At 43.5% G+C, this 27,563-nt stretch overlaps 1 protein-coding gene across 3 annotated transcripts in view; it reads right to left on the bottom strand.

Annotated features, from left to right (window-relative positions):
* LNX2 (ligand of numb-protein X 2) overlaps nt 1-27,563 on the bottom strand; it is a 241,317-nt gene that overhangs the window by 151,737 nt on the left and 62,017 nt on the right. The window contains exon 2 of one of the 3 annotated variants that reach the window (XM_073613387.1): nt 10,473-10,574. The exons of the other annotated variants lie outside the window; for them this stretch is intronic. The gene's annotated coding sequence lies outside the window, so the exon portion shown is untranslated. The remainder of the gene's footprint in view (nt 1-10,472; nt 10,575-27,563) is intronic. 3 annotated transcript variants of the gene reach the window in all.

The following is a 27,563-nucleotide window of genomic DNA, read 5'->3' as shown; positions in this document are numbered from 1 at the left end:
GGGCAGGCAATCCAGTGTGAATTGAGATGGATATTTAATCTACAGGCCACTCTACCCCCTGGCCTCAATGAGGCATTTAATTCCAAGTCCTTCCTTCCTGGCTTTGTTTCAGGGGGTTGTGAGTTGAACTTATAATCCCTTAGTTTTTCTCCTGTTGTTTCTGTGACCTTTCTTGGACCAACATTTTTTCCATGTCTTTATCATTTATTTCATGTCGGTCCAATCCTATGTGATGCCACATGATTAAATCTCAATAAGGCATTTTATAAATTCCACTGATTAGACTTTTCAGGTAACATGATTAAATTTCAACAAGGCACTTTATAATTAATTTCTTTGCTGATATAGTCCCTCTCTCCCTGCTTCTCTTGTGTGGTGATTATATATATTATATACAGTTGTATTACTTGTTTATGAGAAAATGTACCTTTATTGACATATGTGGTTATGACTATCAATTTCAGTGTGATATGAATAATCAAGCTATTGACTAATTATGTATATGCGATAACCTGCTGTCATGTTCAGTTTTCTTGTTCTTGTAAACATGGTGGCTGCCACTGCTCTACTTGGCCACTAGATGGTGCACCTTGCATGTCCGGGGCCGTGCCATGCATCGCGCATGCTCGTCGGGTGAACTCCTCCTGCGCATGGCTAATGAGCTGTGGAGGTCCTTGGGATCCCCGCCTATGCCTTGGGCAGGGGAGAGCCTTTATATGTCCCCATCGAGTGTAATGCATTGCGCTGATGGGGACTTCCTCTTCCGCCGGTGACACAGTGGCGTCATCACGCCCCTCGGGGCGTTGCTATGCCGCATGCCTCAGCCTCAGGGAGACACCCCAAGTTCCCATTGCAGCTGTTTTCAATTGCAGCTGATCAAGTGGAACTACCAGCAATATGCAAACAGGTTGCCTTGATTGGCCCTTCCTACTATTTAAGGTGCTCACTTATAATCAGCGTTCTCTCAGTTTGAGGACTTCTGCTTGGCTGTTTGCACCGCATATGTTCCATCTCCAGTGAAAAGTAAAATTTACTCTATTTCTAACTAGGCAATCCAGGGCATTTATTGTGCCTGGCTTGCTAAGTCAGCATAGATTTGGTGTTTCACTAACATCAAAAACTACATTTAATCATTTAAACTAAATTTGGGGTTTTTCTCCATGATTTTTCAGTGCTTTCTGCTGGGTATATACCAGGGAGTCGCTTGTATGTTTGAAGCATTTGGCCACCTCCTGACTGCACAGTTGCATGTCTGCAGGTCCTTGTCTGAGCTCTTCCAGCCAACGTGGTTTATACACCACTGTTTTTATGTTTCTTCTATGCTATTCTTATGAAATCCATATGCAAGTACCCTTTGACTTAAAACATTGTATAAATTAACTACATAATTCTATTTACTTCTAAATGTCACTGCACATATATTATGTGTCATATTTATGTTGCAGACAAAGATAAAGTCACCCAAAGTAAATCTCCCCTGATGAAGGAAAATATGTACCAATAAAAATTTACGAAACATGTCGGGATGCATGCTACAAATCTCCATGGACTGCCCTTAGCTTGACTCTGGCAGTGCCTTGATTATTAGCCTTGGGTTTGATATATATGTATATCTATGTATTACAAATTCTATTGGTGTACTTTGTAAAAAAACTATTTTTAAAATGATTGTCGTCTGTTGGCAATACCTACCATTTTGTATCTAAATAAAAGTGGCACATAATTGCCTTTTATATACGTCTGTACTTTTTTCTGCCTAAAAAGTCAGAAGGGGCGGCTCCCAGTGCACTAGCTGCATGTTCTTTATGTTTCTAATATAGGATGTTGGCAGTCCCCCACATTCCATTCCCTACCAATCTTTTTTTTCTAAATGCCCATTTTTGAACTGCTATTTGGAAAATTGGCAAGTGTTCAATCAATTTATTACCTCAAAAAAGCTATTTGGCAGCATTTGCATTAATGAGACTTAATTCTTCACCCCATGTAAGTGCTCTCTAATTGATTTCTTTGAGATATTATGATATTGTTTAACATATTTATTCAGTTCTCTTCATATTATAATATAAGTATGTCTTCTTTCCTTTAGTTTGTTGAAGAGTTTGTGTCGTCCATATACAATAATGCCCTGTACACACGGTCGGACATTGATCGGACATTCCGACAACAAAATCCATGGATTTTTTCCGACGGTTGTTGGCTCAAACTTGTCTTGCATACACACGGTCACACAAAGTTGTCGGAAAATCCGATCGTTCTAAACGCGGTGACGTAAAACACGTACGTCGGGCCTATAAATGGGGCAGTAGTCAATAGCTTTCGTCTTTTAATTTATTCTGAACATGCGTGGCACTTTGTGCATCGGATTTGTGTACACACGATCGGAATTTCCGACAACGGATTTTGTTGTCGGAAAATTTTATAGCCTACTCTCAAACTTTGTGTGTCGGAAATTCCGATGGAAAATGTGTGATGGAGCCCACACACGGTCGGAATTTCCGACAACAAGGTCCTATCACACATTTTCCGTCGTAAAATCCGACCGCATGTACAGGGCATAAGTGTAACAAAGAGGTCCTCACACAGAAGTAGCTGCAAAGTAGCTGCATACGTGTATAACAAATCTTAAAAAACAGCATTCAGAATAAAGTATAATTTCATTTATTTTTTAAGTTCCTTGCTAAAAAAAATCTAAGAATTAAAACTAAAGTTTAATTTTAGTCAGATACATACAGACTGCTAAATATGAATGTTTCATATGTATCACTTGCAGTTCTATGGGCCAAAGCTCTATAGGTCATGGAAGCACCCTTTTTTTTTTGGGGGGGGGGGGGGGAATATAGATGTTATAGTTAATATAAGACACTAAAAAAAAAATATAAAACATGAGTTAGTATACACAAAATTGACAAAAAAACATATAGCCCCCCTTTAAAGAAAAAAACAAATACAAATTATATATATATAATTCCCTTTGCCCTTTCAGCCCAAGGACGTCATATTATGTGCTGGATTTTGAGTGGGGATATCTGAATAACGGGGGGCATCATTCAGATATAATCTTTTTCAGCCGGCAATATCCAAAGAACAATCATAGTGGCAGTTCAGCCGCTTGATCATTCTTACAGGCGGCGGGAGGAGACATCCCCCCTCCCGCCACCCTCCGGTGCTTCTACCGGCTCGCCCGTGCGATCGGCGAGCCGAAGAATGAATCGGCCGCCACCGGAAGTTGAGCATAGAGATGTCTGGTGACTAGATGGTCCTCAGTAATCTCTATGACCTTCAGAGGCCCAGGCGCGACATTATGACGTCCGGGCCGACGGAAGTAAACATTGCTGGGGACGCGGCTGGAACGACCCCACATCTCTCCATAAAGAGGACCTGTCATGTACTATTCCTATTACAATGGATGTTTAAAGTCCTTGTATTAGGAATACAAGAGCTAAAAAAAAAGGAAAGAGAAAGTGTAAAAATAAAAAAAAAATGAGAAAAATACAATAAAAAAAAAAAAAAAAATTAACACGCCCCTGTCCCCATGCACAGAAGCAAACGTATACATAAGCCATTATTTAGAGTTCCCCTAGGGGAGTCTCATTAGGGGAGGCAGCACACCTACGCACATTCATCCTAAGCGCGGTCTTACATATATTATTACCTGGTATACATAAGCCATGCCCACATATGTAAACCACGTTTAAATCACACATGTGAGATATTGCCACAAGCGTTAGAGCAAGAACAACAATTCTAGCCCAAGACCTCCTCTAACTCTAAACTGGTAACCTGTAAAGACTTTTAAAGCGTTGCCTATGGATATTTTTAAGTATCAAAGTCATGTTGGAACAGTAAGGGGCCATCCCCAAACTGTTCCCACAACAGTGCATGAAATTTTCCAAAATATCTTGGTATGCTGACACCTTAAGGGTTCCCTTCACTGGAACTAAAGAGCCAAGCCCAACCCCTGAAAAACAATCCCACACCATAATACCCCTGCCACCAAATTATTTGGTTCAGTGCACAAAGCAAGGTCCATAAAGACATGGATGAGTGAATTGGGGGTGGGAGCTTGCTGTCGCAAATTCCGACCGTGTGCAGGCTCCATCGGGCATTTTCCATCGGAATTTCCGTCACACAAAATTTGAGAGCTGGTTTTCAAGTTTCCGACAACAAAATCCGTTGTCTAAAATTACGATCGTGTGTACACCATTCCAACGCACAAAGTTCCACGCATGCTCGGAATCAAGCAGAAGCTATTGAACTTCATTTTTCTCAGCTCGTCGTACGTGGTGTACGTCACGCGTTCTTGACGTTTGTAATTTCTGACAAATTTGTTTGACCGTGTGAATGCAAGACAAATTTGAGCCAACACCTGTTGGAAAAAAAACATGGATTTTGTTGTCGGAAAATCCTATCGTGTGTACAGGGAATAAGTGTGGAGACTGCGAGCCAGGTCTTCCCGTTCACCTCAGTGCCTGACCTCACAAATACACTTCTGGAAGAATGGTCAAACATTCCCATAGACGCACTCCTAAACCTTGTGGACAGCCTTCCCAGAAGAGTTGAAGCTGTTATAGCTGCAAAGGATGGGCCAACTCAATATTGAACCCTACGGACTAATGCCCCGTACACACGGTCGTATTTTCCGACGGAAAATGTGTGATAGGACCTTGTTGTCGGAAATTCCGACCGCGTGTAGGCTCCATCACACATTTTCCATCGGATTTTCCGACACACAAAGTTTGAGAGCAGGCTATAAAATTTTCCGACAACAAAATCCGTTGTTGGAATTTCCGATTGTGTGTACACAAATCCGACGCACAAAGTGCCACGCATGCTCAGAATAAATAAAGAGATGAAAGCTATTGGCTACTGCCTCGTTTATAGTCCCAACGTACGTGTTTTACATCACCGCGTTCAGAATGATCGGATTTTCCGACAACTTTATGTGACCGTGTGTATGCAAGACAAGTTTGAGCCAACATCCGTCGGAGAAAATCTTAGGATTTTGTTGTCGGAATGTCCGATCAATGTCCGACCGTGTGTACGGGGCATAAGACTGGGATGCCATTACAGTTGATATGCGTGTAAAGGTAGGCGTCCCAATACTTTCAGTAATATTGTGTAACATAATACACAACATAACAGTTCTGGTTAGAATAATCAATTTATTTTTTTGGAACTTTTTTGTTGAAAGGTTCCCCCATCAGTCTCACAGAGCCTCATTCCATTATATTTTTCTGTGAGTGCATTTTATTCCCATTCTTTCCTCTTTATAATATACAAAGTCTCACAACTGTCATTGTGTACACTTAGAAAAGTATTACAGGACCAAATTTCAGTAAAAAAGATTTCAAGCAAGCTAAAAGCAGTATGATGAAACTACATTCAAGAAAAAAGTAGTGTGATATTGGCAAATGTCCAGATCATTGCGATAAAGTGTACACAGAGGATTATGGAAAACAGTTTTTTTTTCTTTAAATCTTTACAACCCTCTCAATATTCTACCCTGTGTATGAGCGATCACAATAAACTGATTAAACAGAGCCGTACTATTTCTGGAGCAGAGGCCACAAAAGGATGCAACTATAACCTTCAACACAAGACAGAAAATGTATATTGCATGCTTTACTGGCCTCTGCAGCACTAAAAGGATTATATTGATTTATACACAGGACAGGAAAATAGAAGCCAGCCAACAAATAAGGTCTTTGCATGAGGAACATCTGCATTAATTGTTTACACGTCAGACGCAAGAAAGGACACTACACAATGGAGCTGGCAAGGGGCTCATGATTCGGCCATAAATATATATGGGGAAGATGAATTCTAGTATCACAGCGAGCTGCCTAGGACAAGCATATTCATGGCACAAAAACGAGCTGATGGGACTCCAGCAGATATTCAATTACCCATTTGGAAGAAGAGTTTAATCTTTCTCTTGAGAGCATCACATGACAGGGCTGGCGAGTTCCCAGCGCTGGGCACGATAACCGACTATGACAAGAATACTAAACTTCTTCTAGATCTCAGCTAGAAATTTGGGAGAGAGCATGTACTGTCATTTTTAAGGCTGGATTGTAAAATGCTTTACTGCAGGAGGTTTCTTTCTCTGAGAAAAGAACAGCGATTTTAAACGCCCAAAAAAATGATTCCTTTTGAACTGTGATTATATCCAACTCCTCATAGCTGACACGTGATTGTTAGCTGTATGGTGCTATTATTAAATATGATTTTCTAAGCACCATCTGTATCTGTATTTCTAAACAGATCACAGAAAATAACCCTGATGCAGTTTTTAAAAGCTACGGTTGGAATTTCTGTCAGAAAAAGTCCGATGGGAGCTTTTCATTGTATATTCCGACCATGTGTATGCCCCATCGGACTTTTTACGTCCAAAATTCAGACGGACTTAGATAGAGAACATGTTCTATATATTTTCCGACGGAACAAATTCCTATCAGGAAAACCACTCGTCTGTATGCTGTTCCGACGTACCAAAAATTACACATGCTCTGAAGCAAGTACGAGATGTCATACGTGTTGTCCCATCGTACGTGTTGTATGTCACCGCGTTCTGGACGGTCGGAATATGGTGTGACCGTGTGTATGCAAGACCGCTTGAGCGGAACTCCATAGGAATGCCGTTGGGAAAACCTTCAGAGTTTATTCCGACGGCAAAACCGGTCGTGTGTACCGGGCATAACTCTACCTTTTGCACCAGGTTACCTGTTATACCCATATTTATGGGCTCATATTCTTGGGGGAGGATTTAACCACTTGCTTACTAGGCACTTAAACCCCCCTCCTGCCCAGACCAATTTTCAGCTTTAAGCGCTGTCACTCTTTGAACGACAATTGTGCGGTCATACAACACTGTACCCATATGAAATTTTTATCATTTTTTTCCCACAAATAGAGCTTTCTTTTGGTGGTATTTAATCACAGCTGGGATTTTTATTTTTTGTTAAACAAACAAAAAAAAGATGGAAAATTTTGAAAAAAAAATCATGTTTCATAGTTTGTTATAAAATTTTGCAAACAGGTAATTTTTCTCCTTCACTGATATGCGCTGATGAGGCGGCACTGGTGGGTACTGATAGGCTGCACTGATGGGCACGGATAGTCACAGTTAAGGCGGCACAGTTAAGGCGGCACTGATAGGCATTGATGGGGACAGATAAGGCAGTACTGATGGGCACAGATAAGGCGGCACTGATGGGCACTGATGGGTGGCACTGATGGGTGGCACAGATAGGTGGCACAGATAGGTACCACTAATGGGGGGCACTGATGGGCGGCACTGATGGGGGGCACTGATGGGTGGCACTGATGGGCAGTGATGGGCGACACTGATGGGCACTTTTGGGCACTGGTAGGTGACACTGATGGTCACTGATAGGTGGCACTGATGTGCAGCACTGTTGTTGTGGCACCGATTGTGGGCGCTGATGGGTGGCACCGTGGGCACTGATGGGTGGCACTGTGGGCACTGATGGGTGACGCTGGTGGGCACTGGTAGGCAGCACTGCTGCCTATTGCTAGGTGTCACTGACAGGGGGCACAGATGATCGCTGTGATCGGGACTGATGTCCCTCTCATGGCCACCGGTGATCGGCTTTTTTTTTCCTCCTCATGCTGTCAGCGCGAGGAGAAAAAATAGCCAATTACCGGCTCTGTTTACATCACATGATCAGCTGTCATTGGCTGACAGCTGATCATGTGGTAAGGGGTCGGGACCGACCCCTTACTCTGATCTGTGATCAGGCGAGTCTCATAGACTCGCTGATCACCGAGCGTGCCGCGCGCGCCCTGCAGGGGGCGCGCAGGCCGCTAGTGCACGGGACGTCGTCCCGGCAATGTAGGTCTGCACTGTTGCCATCATTTGGCAATAGCGCGGATATGAGGAGGTTTTCAATCTGCAGCTCTGTTAATTTCTTGAAATTGCAACGCAATATGGCTACTTGGAGGGGTTCTGTACACATAGTGTGTACTGACCACTCCCTGGAAACATCAATTCCTGCCTGTGTGATTGGCTCACCAATTTTCCCAGAAGTCTGCCTAAGATACAAGTCAGATTTCAGGCATCCCCTGCAACAAAAATGTTGTTTTTGGTGAGATACTCCCAATAGGAACACGTCTAAAGGGATGCAGCCCCAGCAGCTTTCCTCATTAGTGCTCTGCAGCTGCCACAGCTGACTGATAATTATGAAACCACTCCCTTTAGACTCACTCAGAACAGAGGAACAAACAGGGATTTCTTCAGAATAACAAAAGGTAGGAATCTGCAACAAAGGTTGTTATAATCCTTGCAATGTAAATGGATCACCCAGGGGGGATGTTTTTTTTATCAACAAAAGTGCAGTTACGCTTTAAGTGCTTGGGTGTAACTTTTTTTTTTACACTTTTTTGTACAAGGTGTGTGAAAGCAATTGGGCAACTATATAGCTGAGAGCATCTGACAGCAGAGTTAGCTTGCAGACTGTGTTAAACCCCCGCTGCTGCTGCCGTATGCCATTCAACCGTGGCTGCAAAAGGGTTAAATGCACACTCCTATCAGTAATGTGAGTTTTCTGCTACACCACTTACTTTTTGAACTGCGTTGACTTGATTTCAATTGATTTGAGAGTGAGACAAAATTTTCAATAGGAATACTTAGGCCTCATGCACACTGGGCGTTTTTACAGCTTCTCTTTTGGGCGTCATGCGTTTTTTTCCACAGCCAGTAAACTCTCCAGCATATTATGTTATGTGTCCATGCACGCACAGGGGTTGATTTACTAAAGGTAAATAGACTGTGCACCTCCGCTAGTGCAGTTACTCCAGAGCTTAGTAAATGAGTAGAAGCTCTGCTGACTTCCATCATCCAATTATGTGCAAGCAAAAATGCAGTTTTTTTTTTTAATTTTGCATGCACAAGATTGGGTATTCTGTGCAACGTGAAGCTTTACCTCATTTACTAAGCTCTGGAGCAACTGAACTTACAGAGTGCAATTGCACTTTTGCAACATGCACAGTCTATTTACCTTTAGTAAATCAACCCCTAAGGCTGGGTTCACACTATTGCGAATTGGATGCGGCTATCCCCGCATCCAATTTGCATGTCAGGAGATTGTGACCTGCTCTCTATGGATGCGGTTCACACATCTCCGGAGCAGCTCCAGTGCGAATTGCACAGGAGTCCTTTGTGTCTTTTGGTCTGTTTCAGGTCCAAATTCAGCCAAAAATTTGTGCTGAAATCGGACCTGAACCAGTGAATGGAGATGCATCGGACCCCCTGCTGTGAGCCACTGTGCTCTCTAGTGTGAACCCAGCCTTAGGCTTTTATCAGCGTTTTTTGGCAGGAGCGGTTTCAGGCTGGAAAACCCCCCAGAACTACTGCGTTTGAAGAGGATTTTTTCAGCTGTAAAAACACTTAACTCTGAAAAACGCTAAAAAAAACGCAGCTATCTGATGTTTATGCAAAACTCATTCTACAGCTTTCTACAGCCAACACTACTGGCGTTTTTACAACATCCAGTGTGCATAAGGCCCCCAAGTGGAATGTAGGCCAATGGATGGGCCATGGGAGCCTATATGGGATGTCTACTTTAATTAAAGATCTCAAAAGATCTGTTTACAGAACACTAAAGATATTACCATAAATAAAGTAATATGTGTGTTAAAATAGAAAAGTCGTCTAAACGGGTGGATCCAAGCTGGGGTGCCAACCTTACAACAATGTAGAGCGAAAGAAATTAGATAAGCCGTCAGTATACCAGGATTGATCAATTTTCAAAAATATATACCATAGTTTGTAAACTCTATTATTTTCACAATATTTTTTACCAAAGAAATGTAGCAAAATACATTTTGGCCTAAATTTATGAAGAAAGATTATTTATTTGTAAAATTTTCTAACAGAAACTAAAAAAAAAAAAAAAAAAAAAATTTTCACAATTTTCAGGATTTTTTCGCCTTTATAGCAAGAAATTAAAACCCAGTGGTGATTAAATACCACCAAAAGAAAGCTCTATCTGTCTCACAAAAATAATAAATATTTCATTTGGGTACAGTGTTGCATGACTGAGTAACTGCCATTCAAAACGTGAGAGCATCGAACGTTGAAAATTGGTCTGGGCAGGCAGGGGGTGAAAGTGTCCAGTATTGAGGTGGTTAAAGATCTCAAAAGGTCTGCCATTATACGATAGAAAAGTTCCTGTTCAAACCAGAGGTTCGCTTTAAATAAGTTTCTGACTGTAAAATATTATCAATCTTTACAGAACACTAAAGATATTACCATAAATAAAGTAATATATCTGGTAAAAAAGAAAAAGGGCATCTAAGGTGTGGATCCAAGCTGGGATGCCAACCTTACAACAATGCGAAGCAGAGAGTAACAAAAAGCTTCAATATAAGAAACTATTCTATGACCACAAAGATTGTTCAAAAATTTTCAGAAAATCTGGGTTATATAGCAGGTAAAATCTTCAACTTACGGTCCCTTCGACAAAACTCCTTCTTGATGTATTTAGGTAGTCCGGCTGCAGTGCCATATACTCAATCTGCAATGTCTGAGGGTAACGAATCATCAAATATCCCTATATTTGAGAGAGCACACAACACTCTTGGTTTGGGTTTTCATAGATTCTCAACCAATTACAATCTAATTATATGAGTTTTGCTATACTATTTTGCACTTATTCGTGTGTCCCCTTTAGGACCAGGTCTTTTTTTGAGATACAGCACTGCGTTACTTTAACTGACAATTGCACAGCCATGCAACACTGTACCCAAATAAAAGTTTAATCCTTTCTTTTCTCCACACATAGAGCTTTCTTTTGGTGGCATTTGATCATTTCTGCGTTTTTGGGGGTGTTTTTGCACTAGAAACAAAAAAAGACACACAATTTTGAAAAAAAAAATATTTTTTTTTACTTTCTGCTATAAAACATATCCACTAAAATAAAAAAAAAATAAATCACATTTCTTCATAAATGTAGGTCAATATGTATATTTTTGGTATAAAAAAATCCCAATAAGCGTACATTGATTGGTTTGTGCAAAAGTTATAGCGTCTACACACTATGGGGGATTTTTATATATATTTTTTTTAAATTAGCAATGGCAGCGATCAATGACCTTATAGAAGGACGACGATATTGCAGAGGACATTCTGAGACTAACTGACACTTTTTGGGGACCAGTGAATACAGTGATCAGTGCTAAAAAAATATGCACTGTCACTGTACTAAAGACACTGGCTGGGAAGGGGTTAACATTAGGGGAGATTAAAGGCTTAACTGTGTGCCTAGCCTGTGTTTTTCTATACTGTTTGAGGTGCTTTTACTAGGGGAAGACATGGATCCTAGTCCCTGCTTTGCAGAGACACAGGGTCCATGCCTTCCCTCCTGTCAGAACGGCAATCTGCCTTGTTTACATAGGCAGACTGTCATTCTGCTCGATCATCTGTGGGTGCCAGCAGGCATCGAGTCCGTGGTACCTGCCGAGCTGGGCTCCCACTGTGTGTCACAACAGCGGGAGCGAGCCAACGGCGGAGTGAATGTGCACCCCTACCCAGAAGAGAAGGATCACGTAGCACAAGCGCTGCCCTGTAGCAGTAAAACTGCTATGAAGTGGACCTAAAGTAGTTAAACACTTGCCAATTTTCTATGTAATACATCCCTTCTGTGTATGCTATATTGCAGAGGCCTGGTCTTATCTATTTCTTTGAATATGTATAACAGAGATCTTCAAACTATGGCCCTCTAGCTGTTGCAGAACTACACGTCCCATGGGGCATTGTAAAACTCTGACATTCACAGACATGACTAGGCATGATGGGAATTGTAGTTCCTGAACAACTGGAGGGCCATAGTTTGAAGACCCCTGATGTATAACATAGGTGTATATCTTTGTCAGCATTAATGTTTTCCCTTTATGCCCATTACAATACTAATTCATGTTTTGTTTTGTAGTCCAATAGAGAAAAGGAGTAGTGTTCCTTCAGCTGGCATTAGTCTGTCACTGTTTGACCAAACTAGGTGTTGAAAAGGGTTTTATTTTATTAGTACATGCAGCTACAAAATGACTTCAAACATCTCTGCTCGCTTATCAAGATCAATCTGGTGGAACATGTACAAGTCACATCTCAATTTACACACTGTCCATCTCTCCCTCCCAGCCAGCACCAGACAAAGCCCCATGCTGCGTACCTGCCACGGGGCATGATTAATATAAAATGAAGCTCGGAGGATCTGCCACCTTCATGTGAATGAAAGATGTCCTGACGAGACAAAGTTTTTTTTTTTTTTTTGCACAGAAATCTTTGCTACAAAGACATTAGCTGTGCAGCTGGTCAGTATAGGAACCGAGCGGTGAAAGGCACTGACTCCCTTGAGACTAATCATTGTGTGGCTTTCACTGCTTCCACCTGTCCTCTTCCATCAGAGTCCTACAGAGATGGGCACACACGAGTCTCCTTACCTGCTGGAGATGACTGGAAAGCAGATATATTCGCAATGATTATTTCCTGACAGCGTTCAGATTCTGCCTGGGGGGTATGTTGATACAAAGAAAAAAAAAGCGTCTAGTTTCTCAGGCCTGGAAAAGGGGCTTTCTGGGGAATTGAGGCCCAATAATAGTTGTCAGGGAAGCAAACAGTCAATTAAGAAAACACTGCAAGAATGAAATTCATAAATCACCGCTGCCAACAACAAATGTTAACTGTTATTGTATGGTATAGTTTTCCTGGGGAGAATTCCTGTCTGGTGCAATTGTGAATAGCTCAAGGCTTATGCCGCGTACACACGAGCGGACATTACGGCGGACTTTGCCCGGCGGACTTTTCGATGTACTTTCCGACGGACTTTCTGAATGAACGGACTTGCCTACACACAATCCACCAAAGTCCGTCGAATTCGTACGTGATGACGTACGACCGGACTAAAACAAGGAAGTTCATAGCCAGTAGCCAATAGCTGCCCTAGCATGGCTTTTTGTCCGTCGAACTAGCATACAGACGGCGGACTTTTCGACCGGACTCGATTTCAACGGATAAATTTTAAACAAGTTTCAAATCTAAGTCCGTCCAACTTTTGAGAAAACAAAGTCCGCTGGAGCCCACACACATCGAATTGTCCGACGAAATCCAGTCCGCCGGGCAAAGTCCGCCGTAATGTCCGCTCGTGTGTACGCGGCATTAGACTCCTACTATGTAAAAACAAAGTTTTTTTAAAGAATGAAAACAGAGATGCATGTTTTCTCACCCAGGAGGAAGGAATGAATGGGCTAGGAACATGTACCTTGTAAAATGTAGACACTCGTTACTAGATGGGTACTCATAGACATAATGGTAGTGACCACAATACATAGCAGCCAAATCTATTTCCAACCTGGTGATGGACTTGACAAAATCTCAGCATCTAATAGGGCTTATGATTTTGGACTCTAGAACAGTGGTCTCCAAACTGCAGCCTGGGGGCTGAATGTGGCCCTTTGCCTGCCTTTATTTTGCCCTTGGGGCACTATTCCTCCCACTGATACGAGACACTATTCTGCCAACTAACAACAAAGGGGCACCATTTCTTCCATTGACACCAACAATAGGGCACTATTCTTCCTAATGATACCGATGAGGCACTATTCCCCCTAATACCAAATAAGGTGATGTTTACATCCACTGATGCCAGGAAAATTTCCACTCCCACTGGCACCCCTAAAGTCTAAAGGACAATAAATCAGCCCCTTGTTTAGAGACCCCTGTCCTAGAACAATGCTAAAATGAGTACTGGTGTCACATTACTGTTTCTTAATTATTAGTCCAATTCACAACGAAGCAGTCGTCCATTTTTTTGGTAATGTGCAAAAGTACTTCAAACAATTTAGAAACTTTTATTGCACGTGCTTTGTATTCCTTCTTAACATAGAATATGATCACAAGATTTTGTTACGTGCAATGTTCTAGAAGAGCTACGTTTTTTAAGCCTTTCTGCATTATGCTTTGTCTAGTGGTAGGTGGGGTTGGTCCCTGAATGGGTATACTGATCTGGAGGACAGCTGTAGTTTTCACCATCTCTAAACCTTCCCCTGTTATAAGAGAAAGGTCTCTATATACACTATATGGCCAAAGGTTTCTGGAATCTGACCATCTCATCTTTATGAGCTTGTTGGATACCCCATTCCAAATTCATGGGTTTTAAAATTCAGTTGTCCTCCCCAATCCCCCCAACCAGTTACTATAATAGCCTCAAAGGTAAGGTTTTCCACAAGATGTTGGTATCTGGAGCCAAAGGAGCATTAGTAAGGTCTGGTACTGATGTTGACTGAGAAATCCTGGCTTGGAATCAGCATTCCAATTCATCCCAAATGTGTTCAATACAGTTGGGGTCAGGGCTCTGTAAAGGAAACTGCAGTTCCTCCTCACCAAAAACCTTAAATCACTCCTCGCCAGCATGCACAAGGAGTGCAGTCATCCTGGCGCACAGTATCTGTGCTGAAATGTAAACTGAGCTGTGTTTGTTTCGATTATCATCATCTATTGTGATTTTTATACATTTACATCACTTTAATAGGGCCGTATATAGTTTGCATTCTATAACTGTATACACATGAAAGGATTAGGGGTTTTTGTAACATTTTAGACTATGTTTGATTTTTTTTTTTAGGGGTTTGATAAGGAGTGCTGCACAATTGATTTGTTTTTTTTATAACCGATCCTCATAGCCAACGCCCTCCATCCCCTTTATTAAAGGGGTTCTAAAGCTTTTTTTTTCTTTAAAATAATAAACGCATCATATCTGCCTGCTCTGTGCAATGAGCAGCCTCGATCCTCCTCTTCTCAGATCCCCCAATCGGTGCTTCTGGCCCCTCCCCCTTGCTGAGTGCCCCTGAGCAAGCTGCTTTCTCTGGGGGCTCTCGTTTGTGCTTGTCTATAGGACACATAGAGCATGGCTCAGTCCCACCCCCTGTTCACTGGCTGTGATTGACATCGGCAGGAGCCAATTGCTCCCACTACTTTGTCTCAGACAATCAGGAGAGAGAGTTTCGGGAGAGCCTCAGCTCTAGTGCACACTGCTGGATTGGGATCAGGCTCAGGTAGGTATTGGGGGGGCTGTGGGGGGAGCTGCACCCTGAAGGTTTTTTAACTTTATGCATAGAACACATGAAGGTAAAAAAACCTTCAGCCTTTACAACCACTTTTAAAATCACTTTCTAATTCATGAACAGAATTCCTGCGGCTTGACCAAAACTGAACTGGGAGTGATGGACTGATTCAAATTCTGTGTGGCCTGCCGCCACGTCCTTTACAACCATGACTCATCGTGACTCATCAGCTGTCAGCGGGTCTCCCCGCTGACAGCTGAATGTAAACAGAATTGCTGGCAAATAAATATTTAGAAAAATAAACAGTGTGGGGGTCCCCTTCTATCCATACTAGGCTCTTCAGTTCTGGTATGGATTTTAAATGGGAACCCCATGGCAAAATGTTTTTTAAAATATCGTGGGGTCCCCCCAAGATCCAAGCCCTTTCCCCATAACCCTGGCCCGGTGGTTGTGGGGTTGCGGGGAGACTTTAACAAGGGGGCCCCAAGATCCTGCCCCCCCATGTAAATGAGTATGGGGAATATAGTAACCCTACTCATTGACCAAAAAAAAAGTCAAAGTTAATAAAAACACAACACCAGTTTTTGACAAGTCCTAAAAAAAAACCCATAAAAATGCAGACCCGAAGGGCCTGGTATGGATTGGGGGGGGGGAGCATACTTTTTTTTCTGAATTTTTTTTTTGCCACAAATTCTGTTTACATTTAGCTGTCAGCGGGGAAGCCAGCTTGTCATTTATTGCCAAGGTCCCATGTTCATCTATTATGGTGCCTATCTGTTTTTCTCAATGTTTTTACTATTGATCGATTTGAAATAATGTTTGGAATTTCTTTTACTTCAATCCCAAATCTTCCACTTTATTTGGGGCACCAAAGGATCTAGGATAGCTAGGGCTTCAATGTATGCTCCTAAGGACCTGGGTGGTTTGGGGGTGCCTGAATTCCAGAAATACTACATTTCTGCGCACCTGGCCCAATTATGTCAACTACACAGTCGGCATTATTGCTCTGACTGGGTCCCATTGGAGGCCCAGGCTTGTTTGCCACTGGCAGTGGACCTCATCTTATGGACCCTCCCGAGACACCGCAGGACTATTCTGTGCCCCACACTCTCCCATTCCTTACACATATGGGACACAAGTTGCCGGAGATGGCCCCTACGCTCTGCACACCCCCCAGTGGCTCCTCTGTTCGACAATCACCTGTTCCCCCCAGTATACATCCTGACATATTTGGAGGAACAAGGGATTATACCGTATAGGTGACTATTTTGACCACAGAGGAATACGTCCCTCTCCCACTTTGTGGGCAGCTTGGAGATGCCCTCCACAGAGAGTTTTCACTTACAACAGATTTTGCATTTTCTTAATTTGTTACAAAAAGGTGGCTCTGATCTAACAGTGCGTACCATGTTTAAAAACAGGTATGTACAGGATGCAGCTCTCCAGGGGGGTGTCTCTATGCTTTACAAACGGTTTACCAGCATCCCGACTAAATTGTCTTATCGGGTGGCGTGGGAAGGGGACCTTGGCATAGCCCCTGGGGCGAAGGATTGGCGAAAATGGAGTTCACAAATCCACAAAGGTATCCTCAATGTTGCCCTGATTGAGGCAGGATACAAAGTACATGCCAGATGGCACTCAGTGCCAGAGAGCCTGTCCAAAATGTATCCGGGAGCTTCATCCTCGTGCTTCAGGAGTTGTGGCCAGGCGGGCACAACATTGCACATATGGTGGACATGCCCCAAGATTTGCCACTTTTGGATGAAGGTTCGTTTATTTATATTTTCGGTCACAATGGTTAATATCATTAAGGATGCTAGGGTAGCTCTACTGAATAAACCAGTGGAAAATGAACGCTGGCATACCCAGTCACTGATTCATTTTATGTTCCTAGCAGCAAAAATTACCATTGCCACAGCATGGAAAAGCCCTGTTATAGACATAGCAATGATGAAACGCAAACTTACGTGGATCATTTTGAACGAAAAAACAGTTAGTGTTCTACATCAGAAGTCCCCAACCTGTGGGCTGCGGCCCAAAACCGGGCCGTGCCGCACTTGCTGCCGGGCCGCGGAGGAGACAATGTACTGTCAGCGCTGCGGCGGCGGAGCAGAGAGATGACATCTCCCATTGCCCGCACTGCTGTTCCGCAATTACTTACAGGGCCGCAAAGGCTGCTCTAAACAGAGGTGCAGCCGTGCCGAGAAGAGAGAATGATGTCATCTCTCACCGCCCACCCTCACTCTCACTTGCAAGTGCCTGCAGCTAGTTTACCCGTGCTAAGGAGAGGCTGACAGTGGTGCATCTGTAAGTGCTCTGCAATGCTGGGGGAAAAAAGTGACATCCCCATCTGGTGGCAGGCACTGTGGCAAGTGACAGCCTCATATGGTGGCAGGCACTGTGGCAAGTGACATTCGTATCTGGTGGCAGGCAGTGTGGCAAGTGACATCCCCATCTGGTGTCAAGCAGCGAGGCAAGTGACATCTCCATCTGTAGTAAGCAGCATGGCAAGTGACATCCCCATCTGGTGGTAGGCAGCGTGGCAAGTGACATCCCCATCTGGTGGTAGGCAGCGTGGCAAGTGACATCCCCATTTGGTGGCAGGCAGCGTGGCAAGTGACAAGCTGCATCTGGTGGCAGGTTACACGCTCAGGGCTCCTACTGATTCTGCATTCTGGTGAGTTGAACCATTTAATTTTAAATTACAATGTAATAATAGAAATAATGCGCTTCAATCAACCTGCCACCATGCCAACTGAGGTGCCGAGATGATTTAAGCGCTAACACCAGCCATTGCCCTGACAAATTGCCTGTGAAAAATCACTTACCCCCCCCCGTGCGCTCCTAATCCATAGAGATATTTTTATGTCGACTGATGGGAGGTTCAAGGGTGGATTTTTCTTCTCCGTATTCCGTTTCCCTCTCTTCTTTTCTTCTCACTGTTCTTTACCAATTTTGGCATCGTGTGAGTGTGTAGTCCCTTTTCTGTAACCCAGAAACTCCTGGTCATATTTTGGGGAATATAATCCTTCATATAGGATAGTTGCAATGGTGATGGTTGCAAATGCCTTAATTAACGCACAATGTGAGTAAGAGGCATTAATGACGTCAATACTACTTCATTGTGATTAAGTTAAAATATTGTCATGCTTCCAAGTCTATGATCTTTTGTATGTATATAAATATATGCTTAATCGGGGGGTTAACTGGGTGGTAACCCTCTCTCGTTTATGTTATTCAAAAGCTCCAGTAGTAGTACATAATAAGTTAATGTCTTTCTCAAATACAAATTTATATACGCTAGAGGACCCAACGACAGATCTTACCTATGTACTATGGTCCTTACCAGTCTCTTCCAAACCTTCTATTTGAACCTTTCCCCATTACATGTTTGGAGCAGACAAGGATTGTTCGCCGCTCCACTAATAACTTTTATTTTTTACTTGTTTTCCAAAAACAATAAAAACTATTGAAACATGAATTTCTTTTACATGCTATAGCAATGCGATTCTTGTACTGCTCCCTTGCATTTCTTGTTGCATTCCTTGGATATTTGCAATGCTGAGGGCGGTGCAAGGATTTTTGACACCCTAGGCGAAACCTCATATTGCCGCGCCCTGGCTCTGCCCCTGACTCCACCCCCTTTGCCCTGCCCATGTAGGGGTTGGGCTAGGGTAGTATATGGACGGGCTAGGGTAATATATAGATAGGCTAGGGTAGTATATGGATGGGCTAGGGTAGTATATGGATGGGCTAGGGGAGTATAGGGGTGGGCTAGGGGAGAATATGAATAGGCTGAGTGTGCCAGTCGGGGCTGTTGGTTTCAGCAGGACAGTGAAGGTGTACAAAGGAGCGCAGTGGACATATGGCTGGAGGGATCCTCCTCCGATGAGCAGGGATGTGGAGCGAACAGAGAGTGGGGAGCTTCTTCTGCAGAGCAGGACTAGCTGTGAGAGGCAGTCCAAGACACAGAGCGGACTGCAACTTCCAAGTACCGGAGGAAGAGCCCGGTCTGGCTGGTTGGGCTGTGTGCTGGGGCTCAGGATCCATAGCTGGGATCGGTGCTGGGATTATTGGACTGTCAGGTACACATACAAGCCCGCTGCATCGGTCCAGATACCCCGCTGTACCTGCTGTTCCGGTAATGAGGAGGATGGAGACTGCCAGAGCTTTATGGTGGAGATCAGGACGGAGGGGAGGGGCCCTAGCAGGCTGAGGAGGAGCATGAACAGCAGCCCCAGTTCCAGCTTCACAACCAAACTACCAGGCTTCTGTACCTAAGAACGAGCCAGCAGGACCCGTGTGATCTCATTGAGAGTCACCAATCAGGACCTGGGAAAGGCGGACACGCTGGAGTACTTCATGGAGGCTTTCTTTGATAGTCGTTTTTCCTGATGGCGACCCTGCTGGGGAACATAGGCAGACTAGCGGTCGTGGCTGCGCCCTGCGTGGCAGTGCACCCTAGGCGGCTGCCTAGTTTTCCTAGTGGTAGCGCTGGCCCTGTACCAACATGCTTCTTTCCTGTGACTTACAGCAAATGTAATGTCTCTAACGTGCACATTTGCAATGAGCTCCGAGTTGTTTTAAATGAACAGATGCATCCGAAAGGGCATTTTTTTGGGGGCTTCCACCATCTGATCTATGAAACTGCTATGCACTAAAATTAAAGTTATTGTAAAGGCATTTAAAAAAAAACAAACAAACATGTTATACTTACCTGCTCTGTGAAATGGTTTTGTAAAGAGCAGCCTCAAACCACCTCTTCTGAGGACTCCCGCTGGCGCTCTTGGCTCCTCCTCTTCTCTGAGTGTCCCCATAGCAAGTCGCTTGCTATGGGGGCACTAGTGTGGGCTTGATCCCAAGCCAGGCGGTGTGCATCTATAGACACACACACATCGAGGCTCAGCCCCACCCCATGCTCCCTATTCACTGGATTTGGCTGATAGCAGTAGGAGCCAAAGAGAAGAAATTAACCTGGCCACAGCACATTTTTTTTTACAAAATTTTTACAAAAAAATCCCCCCCCCCAAAAAAATCAAGATTTTTTAGTAAATTTAAGATTTTGTGTTGGGCCACATTCATAGCCATCTTGGGCCGCAGGTTGGACACCCCTGATCTAGACCATATCACCTCCTCTCACTAGCAGCACTTTCATTTTAGGCGATATAATGTTCTGTTGAAGTATTAAAAAAAGTGTCTGTAATTTACGAACAAAATGTGGAGGTGGTTCAGTGAACCTGTCTAGGACCAAGTTTACTCTTAATCTGGCTCAGGAGTTCCTAGAACTGTAATTCAAATTTGTAGGGTTTTTTGGTACTCAGTAAAACCTCTTGGGAAGCTGGGGTAGACAACTGTCTGAACCAAGCTCCCAAGCATGTGATTCACCAGATGAAGCAGCCAAGAATGAATAGAGAATGGTAGGTGGTTGGGCCAAGGAGAGTATTAGCAAAGATAAACATTAGAAATCCATCATGGCAGTAGAGGAAATTTAAGAAGAGTTGAGTTTGCGTTTTACCCGATACCCCTTTGGCATGCAATTAAAAGAATCTTCCACAGCTAAACTGAATACAGCCTTCTCTCTTTAGATAAACTTAGGATCTAGGACCAGAATAGGATGTCAAATATGCATACGACCTTACTTCCAAAGAAGGACTGGTACGTGTTGAAGAACAGAAGGCACTTCCTCTGTAACTGCACTAACAATGACTCCTAACAGTGAATAAAAATAGGAACGAACGCAACAATGGTGTGATGTCGGAGAGAAAAGAAAACAAAGCAAAAACCACAGCCGGATTGTGGTTGAAGAACATATTTTCTGATATTATTTATCAGTCTCTCAGTGTACCATACTAAAGCTTGCACATTAAAGCTTGTCCAAGGAAGAGAAGGTGTTGTATTTTGTGTGGATAAATGTGATCAAATGTTCCTGTGTTACACTAACCTCACGACAGGCAGCCAGCAAGTCATTTATTCTATTCCTGTGCTGCGTCTGCCAGCACAAATTGGGTTTAGACTTCTAAACTTTATAAAGCATTATTAAATACAGCTGGAGCTGCTGCTCCGCTTTCCTTTGCATGATAATTAATAAAAACTAAGCTGCCTCTATTTACCTCTGGCTGCCTATTTAGCACTGTCCTTGCAATTTAATCTTATCAGCTGATTAATACGTTCTTTACCAAGCAGCTTGACTAAGAAAAAGGATAAAAGTATTGAAACGCTGATTAAAGGCTCTAAGGATGAATTTACACAGTTGCGTGGTAGTAATGCGCATATTGGTGCGCTGTGGTGCCCTTCATTCTGAATAGCTGTTAAAGCGGTTGTAAAGCTTAAACAATTTTTACCTTAAAAGTGTTTCTAAAAGGTAGAAGGTTCAGTGTACAGCAGCCCCCCTCAGCGACCCTAATACTTACCTGAGCCCCATCTTGATCCAGCAATGTTGCATGAGAGCCTTGGCTGTCTGGGATTCTCCCTCCTGATTGGCTGAAACAGCAGTGGGCACCATTGGCTCCTGCTGCTGTCAATCAAAATCAGTGATTCAATGAGGAGAGAGAGGGGTGGGGCAAAGCTGCGGCTCCATGCCTGAATGGAGACACAGAGCAGCAGCTTGGCTCGGGTGCCCCCCTAGCAAGCTGCATGCGGTGGGGGCACTCAGCGGGAGGGTGGGGCCAGGAACGCCAGCGTGGGACCCGAGAAGAGGAGGATCTGGGCTTCTCTGTGCAAAACTACTGCACAGGGCAGGTAAGTATGACATGTTTTTATTTAGCTTTAGTATCAATTTAATGCATTCCCTGCATTAATCTAAAAAAAATTTCAGTGTGTATATTACCCATTCACCCCCTTTATACTTACCTGAGCCCAATCTCAATCCAGCGCTGTGCACATCTGCATCAGTTCTCTCTTCTCCCTGCTCTCACAGGCTTTGCAGAGAGCAGTGGGAGCCATTGGTTCAATTGGTCAACAATTCTCAGGTAGGCTGTGGCGTTTAAACGATGCTCAATTGGTATTAAGGGGCCCAAAGTGTGCCAAGAAAATATCCACCACACCATGATTCCACCACCACCTGCCTGAACCATTTATACAAGGCAGGATGGATCCATGCTTTCATGTTGTTTACGCCAAATTCTGACCCTACCGGGGTGCCCTCTTTCCCCTCTGCTGTACATTCTTATGCTGGAACCCCTTCTCCTCTGCATTCAAGCTCACCCCGATATTAAGGCCACAAGGGTACGCAACCGGGTTTACAAGATAGCAGCTTTTGCGGATGATGTCCTGCTCTTCCTTTCTTCCCCACTGACGTCCCTCCCGAACCTTATGAAAGTCCTGGACCATTTCAAAACCCTGTCAAACGTGAAAATCAATTAATCCAAATCTTTCGTATAGAATATCTCACTCCCAAAAACCTTAATCAGCCAATGCCAGACCAGTTTTCCATTTCAATGGAAACCAGACGCCTTTACTTATTTAGGCATACAACATCCGGCTGATTTGTCAGAACTCTACAGCAGAAACTTCCTAAGGAAATTGCAAGTTCTCTGACAAGACCTGCAAAGATGAGATGTCCCCACATTTTCGTGGTTTGGGCGCGCATCCATTATAAAGATGATGGTCCTTCCATGCTTGCTTTATAAACTACAGACCACACCAATTCACTTACCGCCTTCCTTCTTTGCGTCGTACAAGTCCATGTGTAGAGCTTTCCTCTTGTGCAACAAATCTGCGTGGATAAGTTGGTCTAAATTTGTAATGATGAAATCTTGCGGCAGAATTGGGCTTCCGGACTTACAACATTATTACTGGGCTGCTCACCGAGCCCGGGTGGTTGACTGGAGAGTGCACGCCAACTGGAAAAGCTGGGTAACCCTAAAGCATCTGGCTTTGAACTCTGACTTACATAATGCTCCTTGGCTGCCCAAAGACAGGGCCCTAACAAAGCTATATTCTCATCCCCTAATAGGGGCTACCCTGCATGCCTTTGATAGAGCATGCACCACGTACGCAGTGTCTGCAAAAATCTGCCCAATCACTCCAGTGCGAAACAATCCAGAATTTCCTCCAGGCCTATCTGGGACCTTTCTAGCGGTGGAATGGCCATACACAGAAATGCTGGCGAAACACTTCTTTCGTAGAGGCCGATTTATGAGACTCAATGAGCTGGCTGAATTATCACAGGCTACTTTCCCTTCTGGTCATACATGCAACTCCGACACTATGTGGACTGTCCATTTAGTAGAGTAGGCTTAACCAAAACACCTACGGTGCCATGCTCGACAGCTCACCCACCCTCTTCCGTGCGGAGCACACATTCTGGGAGACTGCACTGGGGACTGAGTTAGGGGATGCCAACTGGGAACACATCCATTTTTACATTCATAAAGGGTCCTTGAACGTCTCAACTCAAGAAAACGCATATAAAATAAAGACACGGTGGTACAGAACACCAGATCTGATTCACAAATTCACACCTTCTGTCCCCGACTGTTGTTGGAGATTTGGCAAAGAGAAAGGCACTCTCCTCCACATTTGGTGGGAATGCCCAATAATTCAATCTTATTGGCAGAAGGTTTACGATACGATATTGGCGGTCTCTTCACTCCCATTGCAGTTCTCACCTGCACAATACCTTCTGCATCATTCAAAGATATCTCAAAAGCACTACTACAAATCAGTTGCTATGCACATGATCAATGCTGCTAGGCTCTGCATCCCAGTACATTGGAGGTCCAAAGAACCTCCTTCAATGAAGGAGTGGCTTTGGCGTACTGACCGTATAGCAGAGATGGAGGAGCCAATTCATATAACTCTTGACAAAGTCTCTAAATATTCTGACACCTGGGCACCTGGAGTAACCTATCGAGGCTCAAGTTCATTTAAAGCATTACAGTAAGCTCCTCACTGATATCTGGGCAAACCAGTGCAATGGAGAATCGTGCTGGGTCCAACTGCATGTATGCCATGACCCTACCATCTGAATGTCGCAGCTGCAATCGAGGCTCATCAGACCAGGCAACCTATTTCCAATCTTCTATTGTCCAATTTTGGTGAATCTGTGTGAATTGTAGCCTCAGTTTCCTGTTCTTAGCTGACAGGAGTAGCACCCAGTGTGGTCTTCTGCTGCTGTAGCCCATCTGCTTCAAGGTTCGATGTGTTGTGCGTTCAGAGATGGTATTCTGCATACCTTGGTTGTAACGAGTGGTTATTTGAGTTATTGTTGCCTTTCTATCATCTCAAACCAGTCTGCCCATTCTCTTCTGATGTATATCATGTTTGTTATTTGAAAGGAAAAAAAAGGACTTTACAAAATGTTTTAACACCCCCTACCACTACACCACAACACACGGAAGCATATTACAGTGCATTGTGGTGCGCTGTGTTACTAAAAATAGCCCATGCTCCTTTTTTTGGAGCGTTAGGCAGCCCATTCAAATAAATAGGCAGCATTAAAGTGAAGCACGGCTGGCCAGTGATCCAGACCTTTAAATTAGGGATCGACCGATTATTGGTGTGGCCGATTATCGGCGACCGATATTCACTTTTTTTTTTAAGTATTGGGCACAAACGTACCCAATATTGCTTCAAGGAGTTTTACAGGGGTGATGCCTGCAGCTACCTGTTCTTTAGAGCGGACGGTCGACTTTATTTTAATAACAACCGATGCGGCTCAGTAGCAGGTCGGCTGTTATTACAAAGCCGATGCTTCGTTCGGGTCTCGGCTCTAGTAACCCAGAAGCGATGACATGACATCACTTCCTGGATTACTGGCATGGTAAAGGCGCCAGTTTAAAAAAAATATAAAGTATCCAAAAACGACGATCTTGAGTTTTGAATACTTTCAAGTGCAGAGGAGGGGTTTGGGGTCTTATAGAGCCCCGATCTCTCCATTAAGAGTACCTGTCACTTCCTATTACTGTCACAAGGGATGTTTACATTCCTTGTGACAGCAATAATAGTGATAACAATTTTTTTTTTTTAAATGTACAGAATATCGGCACACAATATTGGCTATCGGCCTGAGAGGTGGCCAAAATATCGGTATCGTATCGGCACCGAAAAATCGATAACAGTTGATCCGTACCTAAAATATAGCAAATTTTTCAACACGTTTCCTGTAAATGGCAACTTGAGGTGACAAATACATACATTATTGAATTGCCAATCTTATCTAGGAAATTCTGCCACTATGTTTAGTCAGAAAGTCTGATCAAGGTACCAAATGGTTAGAGGCAAGTATCCATATCTGATCCCCTGGGGATGCTGAAAACCACTATATTAGTCCGCGCTATATACAGTGATAGCTGTGGTCTTCCAAGTCCTTTTCCAGCAACTGCCCTCTGCACATTGATCACAGTAGTTGCTTGCATGGCATTGCAAAAATGCATAGAAGGCCTTGTATACTCTTTCAATGAATACAAGCTGTGATTGGCAGAGGTGGAGAGGAGGGCCATATTCACTTCCGTATTCACAAGGCATTCTATGCTGAAAGAAGATAAAAGAGTGGGGATTTAAAATCCCCAGACTGCTACACTGGCTGCACGGGCACTGGCAGCTCATCACCCATGGAAGTAAATACAGAAGGCACTGGGAGTGGGAAACATGTATGGTGTTCACTTTTTCTGGAAAGGTAAACTAACCCTTTAAATATCACTAAACAAGATGAGAGAGGCCTGTAATTGTCATCATTGGTATACCTCAACTATGAGAGACAAAATGTGGAAACAAATCCAGACAATCACATTGTCTGATTTTTTGAAAGAATTTATTTGCAAATTATGGTGGAAAATAAGTATTTTGTCGATATCAAAAGTTCATCTCAATACTTTGTTATATATCCTTTGTTGGCAATGACAGAGGTCATACATTTTCTGTAAGCCTTCACAAGGTTGCCACACACTGTTGCTGGTACGTTGGCCCATTCCTCCATGCAGATCTCCTCTAGAGCAGTGATGTTTTGGGGCTGTCGATGGGCAACACAGACTTTGAACTCCCTCCAAAGGTTTTCTATGGGGTTGAGATCTGGAGACTGGCTAGGCCACTCCAGGACCTTGAAATGCTTCTTACAAAGCCACGCCTTCATTGCCTGGGCGGCGCCTTCATTGTCATGCTGAAAGACCTAGCCACATTTCATCTTCAATGCCCTTGCTGATGGGAGGAGGTTTGCGCTCAAAATCTCACGATACCTGGCCCAATTCATTCTTTCATGTACACGGATCAGTCGTCCTGTTCCCTTTGCAGAGAAACAGCCCCAAAGCATGATGTTGCCACCCCCATGCTTCACAGTAGGTATGGTGTTCTTTGGTTGCAACTCAGCATTCTCTCTCCTCCAACACGATGAGTTGTGTTTATACCAAACAGTTCTACTTTGGTTTCATCTGACCATATGACATTCTCCCAATCCTCTTCTGGATCATCCAAATGCTCTCTAGCAAACCTCAGATGGGCTGGACATGTACTGGCTTAAACAGGGGGACAAGTCTGGCACTGCAGGATCTGAGTCCCTGGTGGCGTAGTGTGTTACTGATGGTAGCCTTTGTTACGTTGTTCCCAGTTCTCTGCAGGTCATTCACTAGGTCCCCCCATGTGGTTCTGGGATTTTTGCTGACCGTTCTTGTGATCATTTTGACCCCACGAGGTGAGATCTTGCGTGGAGCCCCAGATCGAGGGAGATTATCAGTGGTCTTGTATGTCTTCCATTTTCTAATTATTGCTCCCACAGTTGATTTCTTCACACCAAGCTGCTTGTCTATTGCAGATTCAGTCTTCCCAGCCTGGTGCAGGTCTACAATTTTGTTTCTGGTGTCCTTCGACAGCTCTTTGGTCTTCACCATAGTGGAGTTTGGAGTGTGACTGTTTGAGGTTGTGGACAGGTGTCTTTTATACTGATAACAAGTTCAAACAGGTGCCATTAATACAGGTAATGAGTGGAGGACAGAGGAGCCTCTTAAAGAAGAAGATACAGGTCTGTGAGAGCCAGAAATCTTGCTTGTTTGTAGGTGCCAAATACTTATTTTCCACCATAATTTGCAAATAAATTCTTTCAAAAATCAGACAATGTGATTGTCTGGATTTGTTTCCACATTTTGTCTCCCATAGTTACCTATACATTTACATAGGTATACATATGATGACAATTACAGGCCTCTCTCATCTTTTTAAGTGGGAGAACTTGCACAATTGGTGGCTGACTAAATACTTTTTTGCCCCACTCTATATAAATAAATACATTTAATTATGTATCAAGGAATATAGAAGTGTATTCATTTGTGTCTTTTATATTTGCCTGGAGTACAGCTTTAAATGACTGTATCTTTGGTCATCAGCACAAGAATGGATATTTCATTCATGTACCATGAAGACATGGAAGTGTAACAGAGAGCAGGTAGTGAAACTGCTTACTTGGCAGTTGTGTTCTTGGCTCAGTCAATGATTCAATGAGATGCCCCCCTCCTCCCCCACCTGTCAACACTCAGTGAGCGCTGAGGTCAAACTAT

Source organism: Aquarana catesbeiana, linkage group LG02 (genome assembly GCF_042186555.1).
Source record: "Aquarana catesbeiana isolate 2022-GZ linkage group LG02, ASM4218655v1, whole genome shotgun sequence".
NCBI classification, from domain to species: domain Eukaryota; kingdom Metazoa; phylum Chordata; class Amphibia; order Anura; family Ranidae; genus Aquarana; species Aquarana catesbeiana.
The sequence above is the reverse complement of the archived record's forward strand: the minus strand, read 5'-3'. Positions and strand labels throughout refer to the sequence as shown.